Source organism: Phascolarctos cinereus, unplaced genomic scaffold (genome assembly GCF_003287225.1).
Source record: "Phascolarctos cinereus isolate Bilbo 61053 unplaced genomic scaffold, phaCin_HiC Scaffold_9;HRSCAF=440, whole genome shotgun sequence".
In the NCBI taxonomy this organism is placed as follows: Eukaryota; Metazoa; Chordata; class Mammalia; order Diprotodontia; family Phascolarctidae; genus Phascolarctos; species Phascolarctos cinereus.
In genome coordinates this window covers 41,527,582-41,540,421 of record NW_027556402.1, presented here as the reverse complement: position 1 = coordinate 41,540,421, position 12,840 = coordinate 41,527,582, and the positions used below count along the sequence as shown (strand labels likewise).

The 12,840-nt window shown below is 34.0% G+C and overlaps 1 pseudogene; it reads right to left on the bottom strand.

Annotated features, from left to right (window-relative positions):
- Positions 1-1,813: 1,813 nt before the first annotated feature.
- LOC110223087 (zinc finger protein 483-like) lies at positions 1,814-10,724 on the bottom strand (annotated as a pseudogene).
- Positions 10,725-12,840: the final 2,116 nt, after the last annotated feature.

The window sequence follows — 12,840 nt, the reverse complement described above, 5'->3', positions numbered from 1 at the left end:
TTCGATCTCATATTGGCATATGGTGTGAGATGTTGGTCTATATATAGTTTCTACCATACTGCTTTCCAGTTTTCCCAGCAGTTTTTATCAAATAATGAGTTTTTGTTTCAAAAGCTTGGGTCTTTGGGTTTATCATGTATCAGATTACTATGATCATTTACTATAATTGATTTTGTACCTAATCTATTCCACTGATTCACCACTCTATTTCTAAGCCAGTACCAGATTGTTTTGATAATTACTGCTTTGTTATATAGTTTGAGATCTGGTATGGCTAGACCACTTCACTTTCTTCTGAATTTTTAAAATTGATTCTCTTGATATCCTTGAGCTTTTGTCCTTCCAGAAGAATTTTGTTATTATTTTTTCTAGCCCTAAAAAATAGTATTTTGATAGTTTGATTGGCATGTCACTGAATAAATAGATTAATTTAGGTTGAATTGTCATTTTTATTATATTAGCTCAGCCTATCCATGAAGCGATTACTGTTTTCCAATTGGTTAGATCTGACTTTATTTTTGTGAAAATTTTTTTTATAGTTCTGTTCATATATTTCCTGGGTTTGTCTTGGCAGGTAGAGTCCCAAGTATTTTATGTTGTCTACAGCTATTTCAAATGGAATTTCTCTCTCTATCTCTTGCTGCTGGACTTTGTTGGTAATACATAGAAATGCTGATGATTTATGTGGGTTTATTTTATATCATGAAATTTTGCTAAAGTTGTTAATAATTTCAAGTAATTTGTTCATTGATTCTCTAGGATTTTCTAAGTATAACAATACATCTGCAAAAAGTGATCATTTTGTTGTTTCATTGCCTATTCTAATTACTTTAATTTCTTTATCTTCTCTTATTGCTATAACTAACATTTCTAGTGCAATATTAAATAGTGGGGGTGGTAATAGGCATCCTTGCTTTACCCCTGATTGTATTGGGAAGGCTTCTAGCTTATCCCCATTACAGATAATACTTGTTGATGGTTTTAGATAAATATTACTTATTATTTTAAGGTAAGCTTCAATTATTCCTATACTCTCTAGTGTTTTTTTTTTAAATAGGAATGGGTCCTGTATTTTGTCAAAGGCTTTTTCTGCATCTATTGAGATGATCATATGATTTCTGTTGCTTTTGTTATTGATACGGTCAATTATACTGATAGTTTTCTTAATATCAAACCAGCCCTGCATTCCTGATATAACTCCCACCTGGTCATAGTGTATGAACTTTGTGTTATATTGCTGTAATCTCTTTGCTAGTATTTTATTTAAAAATTTTCCATCAATATTCATTAGGGAAATTGGTCTATAATTTTATTTCCCTGTTTTGGCTCTTCCTGGTTTAGGTATCACTACCATGTTTGTGTCATAACCCTGCTGCTGGGTTTCTATAGAAACAGGGTCTCTCTACTGGTAGGCCCCAGGGGCAGGGTCACACTGTCGGCCAGCCCTGTGGCAGGGCTTCACTACTGGTCAGCAGTGGGGTCAAGCACTTGCTGGTGGCTTGTGCTGAGGGTGACATCATTGGGGTGGGACTTGTTGTGCTGCACAGACTGCTCACTTGGCTAGGGGGCTGCTGGCTTGCAGAAGGGTGAAACTTCACTGGTGGATTGCCCTACTCTTGGAGCCTTGCTGCAGGTCCCCCTTGCTGTGAGGCTGGCTGCCACTGCTACTCTTGGACCTTGCTCCCCAATTACCCCAATGAGATAGACCTTGCCTGCAGGGCTGGTAAGCTGCTTCCCTGCTCTTAGATAAATTCTGAGGTGGTATTCTAGTTGTTTGGAGGGGGATATAGAAGGGCTGCAGAAGGTTCCTTCCTCACTCCATCATCTTGGCACCGGAAGTCCTAGGTTTTTCCATTATTGTCCTCTGAGGTAGTTTTTCTACAGAAGTTTCCAACTTTGGAAGTGCCTCCTTTGCTTCAGGCTCAGTGTCAAAATATGGACAGATGGCTCTTGGGGTTTCATAACATTTCCCCATATTCCAACAGGGAGATCACATCTAGTTTGGGAATTGAAAGCCCAAGAAAAAGCCAGATTTGTATAGTTCTTCAGAAGCACTTCCTTGTATAGGTCTTGTTGAACAGGAGCCAGTTGAGCCCACGCTTACCAAATGAAATCTAGATCCACATCTTTGAATGTTACACAGTAGAGTGTTCCACCTCTAGGCTTCCCTCTTGGAGAAGAGCAGAATGTTGAGAATTTGGAGCTTACTCATCAAGCATTTGGGTCAAACCTTCCACCAAGGTGACCACCTCCTCAATGTTCTTTGGATGCTGTGACTTCAACTAAATCCTGATCTTGCTGGGCAAAATGGTCAGGAATTGCTCCAGCACAAGTAGCTCCAGGAACTGCTCCTTTGTGTGAATCTCTAGCCTTAACCACTGAAGGAGGAGTTCCCATAGCTGGTTCACAGCCTCATTGGGTCAAGCTTTCTCTGGATATGAAAGAAAAACAACTTAAGTTCTGGTGAAAACCCTCATTTTCTTCTATTTTTTCATTCTTTAGTTTTTGTTTTATTGTTTCTTGATGTCTCATGAAATTGTTAGCTTCCATTTGCCCAAATCAAATTTTTAGGGAATTATTTTCTTCAGTGAGCTTTTGTACCTTTCCTCCCCCACCTCAATTTGGCCAATTCTACTTTTTAAGAAGCTCTTTTCTTCCATGAATTTCTGTATTTCTTTTTCCATTTGGCTAATTCTGCTTTTCAAGGTATTGTTCTCTTCATTGAATTTTTTTGCCTCTTTTATCATTTGGCTTATTCTGTTTTTTAAGGTATTTTCTTCAGCACTTTTCTTTTTGTGTGTGTGTGCCTCCTTTACCAAGCTGTTCACTGTTTTTCATGATTTTCTTGCATCATTCTCATTTTTCCTCCTGATTTTTCCTCTACTTCTCTTACTTGATTTTTAAAAATGGAGCTTTCCTTAAAATGTTGAGTGGTATCTATCTGAAATGAAGAGTAAATATTCTCTCTACTGGTGATAAGTTAGAAGCTTTTCAAATAAGATTGGGGTAAATAATTATTAAATGTCCTAGAAATGTGAGCTACAAGCAATAAAACAAAGAAGAAATTGAAGGAATAAGCATTGGTAATCAGGAAACAAAACCATTACTTTTTGAAGATATGATGCTGCTGCTAGAAAGTCAACTAAAAATAATGAAAAAAAGTAATAACTTTAGCAAAGTTATGAAATATAGTTTCAATAATCATCAGCCTTTTTTATATTTTAACAACAAACCTAATAGAAAGATGTTGAAAGAGAAATTTCACTTAAAGTAACTATAGACAGTATAAAATACTTGTAGTTCTATCTGCCAAGACACACACTAGAACCATATAAACACAAGTATGAAAACACTTATCACACAAATAGAGACAGATTTAAATAATTAGAGAAATATTAATTGCTCATTTAAAGGCCAATCCCATATGATACAAATGGCAATGCTACTTAATTTAAATGAAATATTAATTTACATGTATTAAGTAATTAATTTACATATCCAGTGCCATACCAATCAAATTACCAAAGAATTATTTTATAGAGCTAAAACAATCATAGCAAAATTTATCTGGAAGAACAAAAGTAAGAATATAAAGGGAATTAATGAAAAAAAAATGGGAAGGAAAGGGATCTAGCTAGCAGTACCAGATCTCAAAATATGCTACAAAGCCCTAATAGTTAAAATAATTTGGTATTGGGAAAGAAATAGAGAAATTTTTCAGTGGAAGTGATTAAGTGCACAAGAAAACAGTAACCCTCTGTTTGATAAATTCAAACATCCAGATTTTTCAGCAAGAACACAGTATTTGCCAAAAACTGCTGGAAATCTTGAAAAGTCATGTGGCCAAAACTAGGCAGAGACAAACATCTCTCACTGTATGCTAAGCTAAGCTCAAAATAAGCACATAATTTAGAGAAAAGGGGTAATATCCTAAGAAAATTAGTGGAACAAAGGAGAAATTTTTTTTTGGTCAGATCTATGGGAAGAATTCATGAGCAAGTGATAGGGACATTTATGAGAGGTAAGATGGATAACTTTTATTACATTAGAGTAAAGAGAGTTTGCACTAGCAAAACCACTGTAGTTAAAATGAGAAGAAAAGCAGGGAAGCAGAGGGAAAAAAACACCTTTGCAATAAATCTCTCTGATAAAGGTTACATTTCTAAAATGTATTGGAAATGGAGTCAAATTTATAGGACTAAGAACCATTACCCAATTGATAAATTGTTGAAAGATATGATAAAGTTTCTTTGTTGGTTAGAATGTATCTCGCTGTTTTGATTATTCCATTTCTCTTTCTAATCTATGATCTTCCCTTATACACTTCTATAAAAGTGTCTAGTTATTGCCTATTCTTTAGCAACCTCTCTTTAACTTTCTATTTCCACTTTTCTCTTCCTTGTCAAAGTAATCCATACCTGTTGCCTTCATTTCAGCAATCGTACTCACTTCTCAGGTTTTTTTTTTTAAGTCTGATTTCTTCTCCAGTTGCTGGCATTCAACTAAAATATGATATAGAATAGGATAGGATAGGATAAGATAGGATAGGATATTAGAACAGAATAGTATAGTTAAGCACATAATAGGTGCTTAACAAATACTTCTTCTTTAATTTGCAAGTCAATATCTTCCCACACTTTGGATTTTCCAGAACCTCCAAAATAAAAATAATAAAAAACAAACAGAAATTTTTAAAGTTCAAAATGGGTCTTTGTTTTGATCAAATGCCATTTTTATAAATGTTAAAGTCATATATCTGTCATCTTATTTCAGAAAACAATCTGATATACCTCTCTTATAAATACATCAACACCTTTTATTTCAGCTCTTCAGACTTGCTTTGCATTTCTTTTAATATTCTAAATCCAATTTATGGTATATCCTTAGGCATATCATTTATTTTGTGCATTTTCTGTATAGCAGAAGAATACTGGCTGCACAATAAAATTTCTACAGTTTTTACCAAGCAATTTTTAAGAATAGTTTTTTAGTAAATTCAGATTCATGATACTTATATAAGCACAGACATAATTCTGTTATAGACTTATCAATCAATATATATTTGTATATGCATACATTGAGAGGTAATATGATGTAATGGATAGAGAGCAGGCTATGGATTCCAGGGGATTAGGTTGTAAGTCATGACTCTGACCTATCCTGATGTGCATTATAAATTTGTGTAATTTGCGTAAAGTTTTACTGTATCATTTTTTTGAATAATGATGTTCAGGTTTTTTGACTTGTCATATCATTTTGGGATATTAAATTTTCTTTATGCATCCTGTCTTTGTGTTCAATATGTTTTACTTGCATTGATACCATGATTTTTTTTTTTAGCATTACTGCTTTTTGCTTTTCTTCTTCCAGAATTATCTTTCACTTCCAGGTATTTGCTTTTCCAATCATTACAATTTCTTTTATTTCTTTGCTGAGATGTCACTATGGATTCAAATTTTTCTATTTTATTATTTATATTGTACAGGTCAAAAATTTCCTTCACAATTCTTATTTATTTTTTTAGACAACTATGGAATGTGCTGCTGTGGCTTGATGCTTTCTTGTGAATCCACAGGTTCCTCTGCTTCATCATGTATTGATTAAATTTTCTTTACCTTATAATAATGATTCAGAGCCTTAATTGCTCTTGAAGCTATATTCCATTCTATTATTATTAACTTCCATGTTATTTTCTTATATTGGACTTTTTTCTCCTGACTTTTCTTTCTCCTGAGAGCTTTGGTAATTTCAATCTCACTTCCCTTATTTTCCCCTCTTTATCACCTTCTGACTCTTTCCCTTTAATGGCAATTTCCTTGGGAGCTGTGCTTCAGAACCATCTCGGTTTCTTCCCAAGTTGGGCAATTCATGGTTCAGTCAGCTTTACTCCTAATCTCATTTTATATGTTTTTGGAGGGGGGATAGAATTGGACCCCTTTGAATGCTTGTACTTTTGTAGTGCTACACTGGTATAAACTGCTCTGACTAAAACCTGTTGCAGCAAAATTTGGTACTGCATGCCTGTACCAGCTAGCATATTCTTATGTCTTTTGGTTTTCTGTTGTTTTATGAGGAGGTAGAGGTAGAAGTGAATTCTGTTGTAAGCCTATAGCTTTTACAGCTCTGCTCTTGTGGTAGAGGTCATTCTGATTGCCAAAGGCACAGGTTAGTCTTCAACCTTCTCTGCTGTTCATTTACCATTGTTGTTATTTAGTTATGTCTGACTCAACATAACTCCATGGACTTCATCCACAGGGTTTTCTTGGCAAAGATGGTGAAGTGGGATGCTATTTTATTCTCCAATGTGTCCTCATTTTACAGATGAGGAATGGAGGCAAATAAGGATTAAGTGTCTTGCTCAGGGTCACACAGCTAGTAAGTGTCTAAGGCTAGATTTAAAATTTTTTTAATTCATTTCAAACTTAAATACAAAAAAACAAAAAAATGAACATTTCAATGTACACAGCACAACATAGAGAACTCAATATAAAACTATGAATTTCAATTTCAAACTGTTTACTTAAAAAAAACAATTAATGTTTTAAAAGCCACCCTACTTTTCTGTACTTCCTTTCAAGTTTTCTTTTGTTCTCTGCTGTCTACTTTTTATTATTATTTTTTTCTCCCTCTCTCACCAGCCTTCTTTAGAGAAGGATACAGTTAAACACACACATATACACATGTGCATACATGTATAAATGTCTACATATATATGTAAAACCATATAATACATGCTTCTATTTAACAATTCTTCCTCTGGAACTGGATAGCATCCTCTCTCATAGGCCCTTTGCAGTTGGTTTGAGTATGATCCTCAAGATGAATTAGTCATTCAAAGTTATTCTTAGTACAATATTTCTGTTTGTGTACAACCTTCTCTTGGTAATGTTCCTTTCACTTTTCATTATTTCATGCAAGTCTTTCCATGGTTTTTCCAAAGTCAAACCAACTTGATGGATGCATTCTGGGAAGGGAGGAGAGTAGGAAAAGTTATATCTCTAAATGCTTACATCAAATAAAATAAAGAGCAGACTAATGAGTTGGGGATGCAATTGAAAGAAATGAGAAAAAGAAAAATTTGATAAAAAATTTTTATTGAAAACCATCAGCAAGCATTATTTGTAATGAGGATAAGCTAGAAGTCTTCCTAGTAATATCAGGTATGCAACAAGGATTTTCACTGTTACCAATATTATTTAATATTGAATTGGAAATCCTAGCAATAGTAATAAGAGAAGAAAAAGAAATAGAAAGAATCATAATAGGGAATAAGATAATAAAACTATCTTTTTTTTACTGACTTCTAAAAATTTAATATATGAAAAATCCCAAAGATTTGAATAAAAAGTTAGTTGAAACAATTAATAGTTTTAGCAAAGTAGTAACATATAAAGTAAATATATATAAATCACCAGCATTCTAATATATTACAAACGAAACCCTTGGAAAAAAAAAGAGACTAAGACATACCCCAATTTAAAATCTCTCTAGACAGTGTAAAATACTTGGGGACTATACCTGCCAAACAAACCCAGGAACTATACAAACAAATTCATAAAAAACTTTTTATACAAATAAAATCAGATTTAAATAATTGGAGAAAGATTAATTGTTCATGGTTGTCAGGGCCCATATAATACAGGTGACAATTTTACCTAAACTAATTTGTATATTCAATGTTATCCCAATTAATTTACCCCCAAAAAATATTTTACTGATTTAGAAATAAAATTGTCACAAAATTTATTTGGAAGAATGAAAGGTCAACAATATTAATGGAATTAAGGAGAAAACATGAAGGAAGAAGACAGTACTATTAAATCTTGAACTATGTTATAAGGCAGTAATTATTAAAACTATTTGGGGCTCTGACTCTTATAATCTAGCTACTGCTCAGATTCTCAAAATCTAGCCACTGCCTTACTAATGTTTAGTCTCCTTAAGAGTCTGCCCAATATGACGGATGTTCTAATAAACCTTGTCTTTGGCTGAAAAAAAAAAGTATTTGGTACTGGCTAAGAGAAGGGTAGATCAGTGGAAAAGAGTAGACACATAATTTACAACAGCAAATAAATATATTTGACAAATATAAAGACTTAGCATTTTAGGATAAGAATTCATTATTTGATAAAAAATTTTGGGAGAACTGAAAAGCAATATGGAAGAAATTGGGCATATACCAATACCTTACCATTTACCATGGATACATGACCTAGATAGAAAAAGAGATTACAAGAAAAATTAAAGTACATGGAATACATTACTTATCAAACTTATGGATAGGTGAACAATTTATGAATGAACAAGCAATAGAGAGAAGAGTGAGGTATGAAATGAATAGTTTTTGATTACATTAAATTAAAAAAGATTGTATAAATAACACAAATGTAGCCAAGATCAGAAGTAAAGCAGAAAATAGGGAAATATTTTTATAGAGTTTCTCAGATAAAGGTCCCATACCTCCAATACGTAAAGAACTTTGTAACATCTCTAAGAATATGAGTCATTCCCCAATTGATAAATAGTAAAAGGATTTGAACAGGCAGTTTTCTGATGAAGAAATCAAAACAAATGCTCTAAAACATTCTTGATCAGAGAAATGCAAATTAAAACAAACTTGAGATATCATGTTACTCCAACAAATGTTGGAGGGGGTATGGGAAAATTGGAACACTAATTCATTGTTGGTGGAATAGTTAACTTATCCAGCCATTTTGGAGAACACTCTGGAATTATGTCCAAAGAATTATTAAACTGCCTATACTCTTTGACCCAGCAATACCACTATTAGCTCTATTTTCAAAGATGATTAGGGGAAAAGGAAAAGAACCTATATTTTCTCAAATATTTATAGCAGTTGTCTCTATGGTGTGAAAAATCTGAAAATTGCAGGGATACCCATCAATTGGGGAAGGGCTGAACAAGTTGTGGTATATGATTGTGATAGAATACTTCTGTGCTATAAGAAATGATGAGCTCATTGATTTTAGAAGAACATGGAAAGACTTGCATAAAATAATGAAGAGTGAAATAAATAGAATGAAGAGAATGCTGTATACAGTAAAAATATTGTTTTAAGAACAACTTTGAGCAAATAAGTCATTTTGACTATTATAAATACCCAAATTAACTACAAGGGATGCATGAAGGAAGACATTATCTGTATCCAGAGAAAGAATTGATAAATAGAAGTATGTATAGAATGGTTTTACACACACACACACACACACACACACTTGTGTCTAATGGTAGCCATCTCTAAGGTGAGGGGAAGAAAAAAAGGAAAAAAAATTTACAATATAACTTTATTATATATGTAAAAGGAATATCAAGTTGTAATAATATAATTGTAGTTTCAGATGCAATAATATTTTTAAATTATACTATATTGTGGAAGTGCTTGTTTACTCCATAAATTAAAAATAAAAAAATCAACCAGCTCATTATTTCTTATAGTACAAAAGTATCCCATCACAATCACATACTACAACTTATTTAGCCATTCCCCAATTAAAAGGCATCTATCATTTTTGCTAATCTAATAGATATATCTCAAAATTGTTTTAACTTGTATTTCTTTAATCAATAATGAATTAGAGCATTTTTATATGACTATATATAGTTTTGATTTCTTCATCGAAAAACTGTTTTTTTTCATATCCTTTGACTATCTATCAATTGGGAAATAACTTGATGATGCTTAATTTAAACTCAGATTTTCCTGACTCCAGGCCTGGTGCTCAATCCTCTGTACCACCTAGAGAAACACGGATTTTATCTATTTCTCATAATTCCTATTTTGGAGAGGTTTGAATGGTAATTAAAATGAGAGGAAAAAAATGTGACTTGTTGGTCATGTTAGGACTCTAATTGTAGCTACAGTACTGGATAAGTTTAATGACATCAGTCACTGGAAATAATTCACCTTTATATCACATTGAGTTTTTCAAAAAAACTTTCTTAAGTGACTTTTCATTAGAAAGAGGAATAAGGAATAATGAATATGCCATCAAACATAGTCCCTTTGTCAATTTGTTTTATTTCTTAGTCTTTGTTACAAAAGAAGACTGGGTTGGGTATAACTGAAAATAACTAATTAAAAAAAGATATCAATGAAATTAAGAGAAAGGAAGGAAGAAAAGATGAAGGCAAGAAATAAGGAAGAAATGAAGGAAGAAAAAGAAAGAAGAAAGGATGAAATAAGGAAGGAATGAAGGGAGGAAGTGACAAAGAGAGGGGGGATGAAGGAAGGAAGGAGCAACAAAAGAAAGGGAATAGGAAAGGAAAGGGGAAGGGAAAGAGGAAGAGGAAGGGGAATGATAGAGATTGTGTGCCTAATATTTCCAATTTTATGGAAGCCTCAAAAGTGCAAAAACATTGGAAGAGGAGGAAAAGGTAGGAAAAAGGAGGAGAGTAAAGGAAGGGTGGGGAGTGATGTTGAGACAAATGGAAGATGGTGGTATTTTCATATGGATTCACTTTATTCCCTTTTCCAATCATACAACTGAATCATTGAACTCTCCATACAATTTATTTCTCAAAGTTGTATTCCTGCCAAAGATGCCAAGTCTAAGCTTACCTCTCCAATAAAAAGATGTGAATGTATTTATTTTTGTCTTTGTTTCTGCATTTTGGTCAAATGTGTTTGCATATTGCGGTGTGAGTCTCAGGAAGATTTTTCCTGGTGGATTGTCTTCTATCATGAATGGAGCTAGAACTATCATGTTTGGCCCTCTATCTTATGTTCCTTTTTTGTTGTGTATTGGTCTGTGTAGGTATATTGGACCTATGTTATTCATTGCTGTGAAATTGCTGTAGGTTTTCATATTAACTAAGTTGTTTTTTATGTCATCTGTTGTTGAATTAGTGTCACTTGGTCTGGTTGCTGCTGTTCCTCCAATTTCTCTCTGCCACCATGAGTTTCTGGTGTCTGATGCTTGTCCTTGCATCCACCAGGTATTTTCAACCAATCTTCCTGTGTTGTTAGCTTCGTTTCCAGGATCTTTTGCTCCATGAACATAATCATAGCAAATTCTATAAATTCCATTGTCCTCACCTACCCATTTATTTGTTGTGTCTGCTTTTTTGTTTACCTATAATTCTTGAGCGTCTATTGGTTCTGAAGCTATTGATGGACCACCTATACCAACTTCAAATATATATTCTGGAAATAAGTGTCCTACTTAGTGTTGTCTTTTTCTTATTGCTTCTGAGTAAGCTACATCAGGTCTGCCTGCTCTGATTCCTCAGTTTTTTCTTCCTTCTAATACTTTGGCTTATTCATTTTCAAAGTCAGGTTTTATCCTAGGTGCTCTACCCAGTTTTCTGCTGTCTTGTATGTTTTTTTTCTGAGGTTAACAGTATTGGAGTTGAATTTATAAATTCCAGATTACCGGCTATCTCTTGTTCTGAGCATCTCCATTGGTATTGTCTTCTCAAATGTGCGGAAAATGTTGCTGTAGTCTGGTATTTCTCTTCTTGATGTATGTCCTTGTGAGCTAATGTTTCCAAAATCAAAGTTTTCTACACTATTGAAGTAGTGGCTGAATTGTTCTAATTGATTTGTCTGCCATGGTTTGTATCCTAGTATGCTCAATAGTGTTCCATCAGAAGACCACGGAAATATGTTATTTGTGTCCTCTGCTATTAACATGGTTGCTGTTAAGTCATTTGTGTATTGTGTTTGTGGTGGTATGGTTGCTGTTTCTGTCACAGTTTTGATACCAATGTTAAAAATTTCCTGTTCTAAGTCTACTAATTCAATATGCTTGCATATCCATGTCATGTGGTTGAAGTCTGATGGACTCATCCATACTCTCCAAGACTTAGCATCTAATAAAAACCATGGTGTTAAAATTTGAGCATGGCTATTGTCTTTCCACTGATCTAAGTTAGCTGTTCCTGCTACAGTTTTTGGTTTGGTTATTTATAATGTATATGCTTGGTTTTCTGCTTCTCTAAGAATTGCGTGTCTAGAAGCATTACAAGTTATGGTTGCATAGTCACCCTCAAAATATCATTCTGTTGTGTTATTATAATTCCCTGTAGATCTTCCCCCCACAACAGTTTCTTTTGGTCCATCTCTTGCATTTTGTGAAAAGTCCATGGTCTCTGAGTCTTGTGAGTCTGCCATGTTTCCTCTAGCTGCACATCCTAGAAATTTTCTTTTTTTAGCGAAGTTTACAAAGATGTGTTTAGGTGCCGGTCTTTTTTCACTTGCAGTTGGTTTGTTTCTGGGTTTGGTTTTTTTTTTTTTGCTGTTGTTGGTGGAGTCTGCTCAGGAGCTATTGCCTTCTTAAGTTTGAAGGATTTGTTGCCGAGCCAGCCACCTCAATTGGTTGCTTGTTCAGTTTTTTGGATAAATTTAGAGTCAGCTTTGTCGAAGTAGAAATAAGGGTTATTACCCTGTTGTTGCATAAGATGGTAGTGTTTGTTGTGTTCTCTGGAGCTTGATTACTTGGGTTGGTTGATTCTCCCTGGTCAAGGATATTCCCCTGTCCAAGGTATTTGTATCCAGGTAGGGCATAACCCGTAAGCCAGAGAGTTACATTTCACGAGTATACATTTCTTTAAAGAAATATGATTTTTTGGCTTACCTTTTCTGGGTCTGTTGATGTTAGGCATTTATATGAAGGCACGCTCCATTTCTGCACTGAGCCACCAGTCATCGAAGTCCCAGGCAAATGACTGAGCTTGTTAAGGGAAGCGTGTTTCTTTCTCCTGGATCTGGATTTTTGGTTGGTTCTGGCTCGAGAGAGATGTTGCCTGAGTTGGTTGAAGCTTCTGTAGTGGAATCCATTCCTGTCTTGAAGCTCTCTTTTGATCTCCTGGACCAGGCAA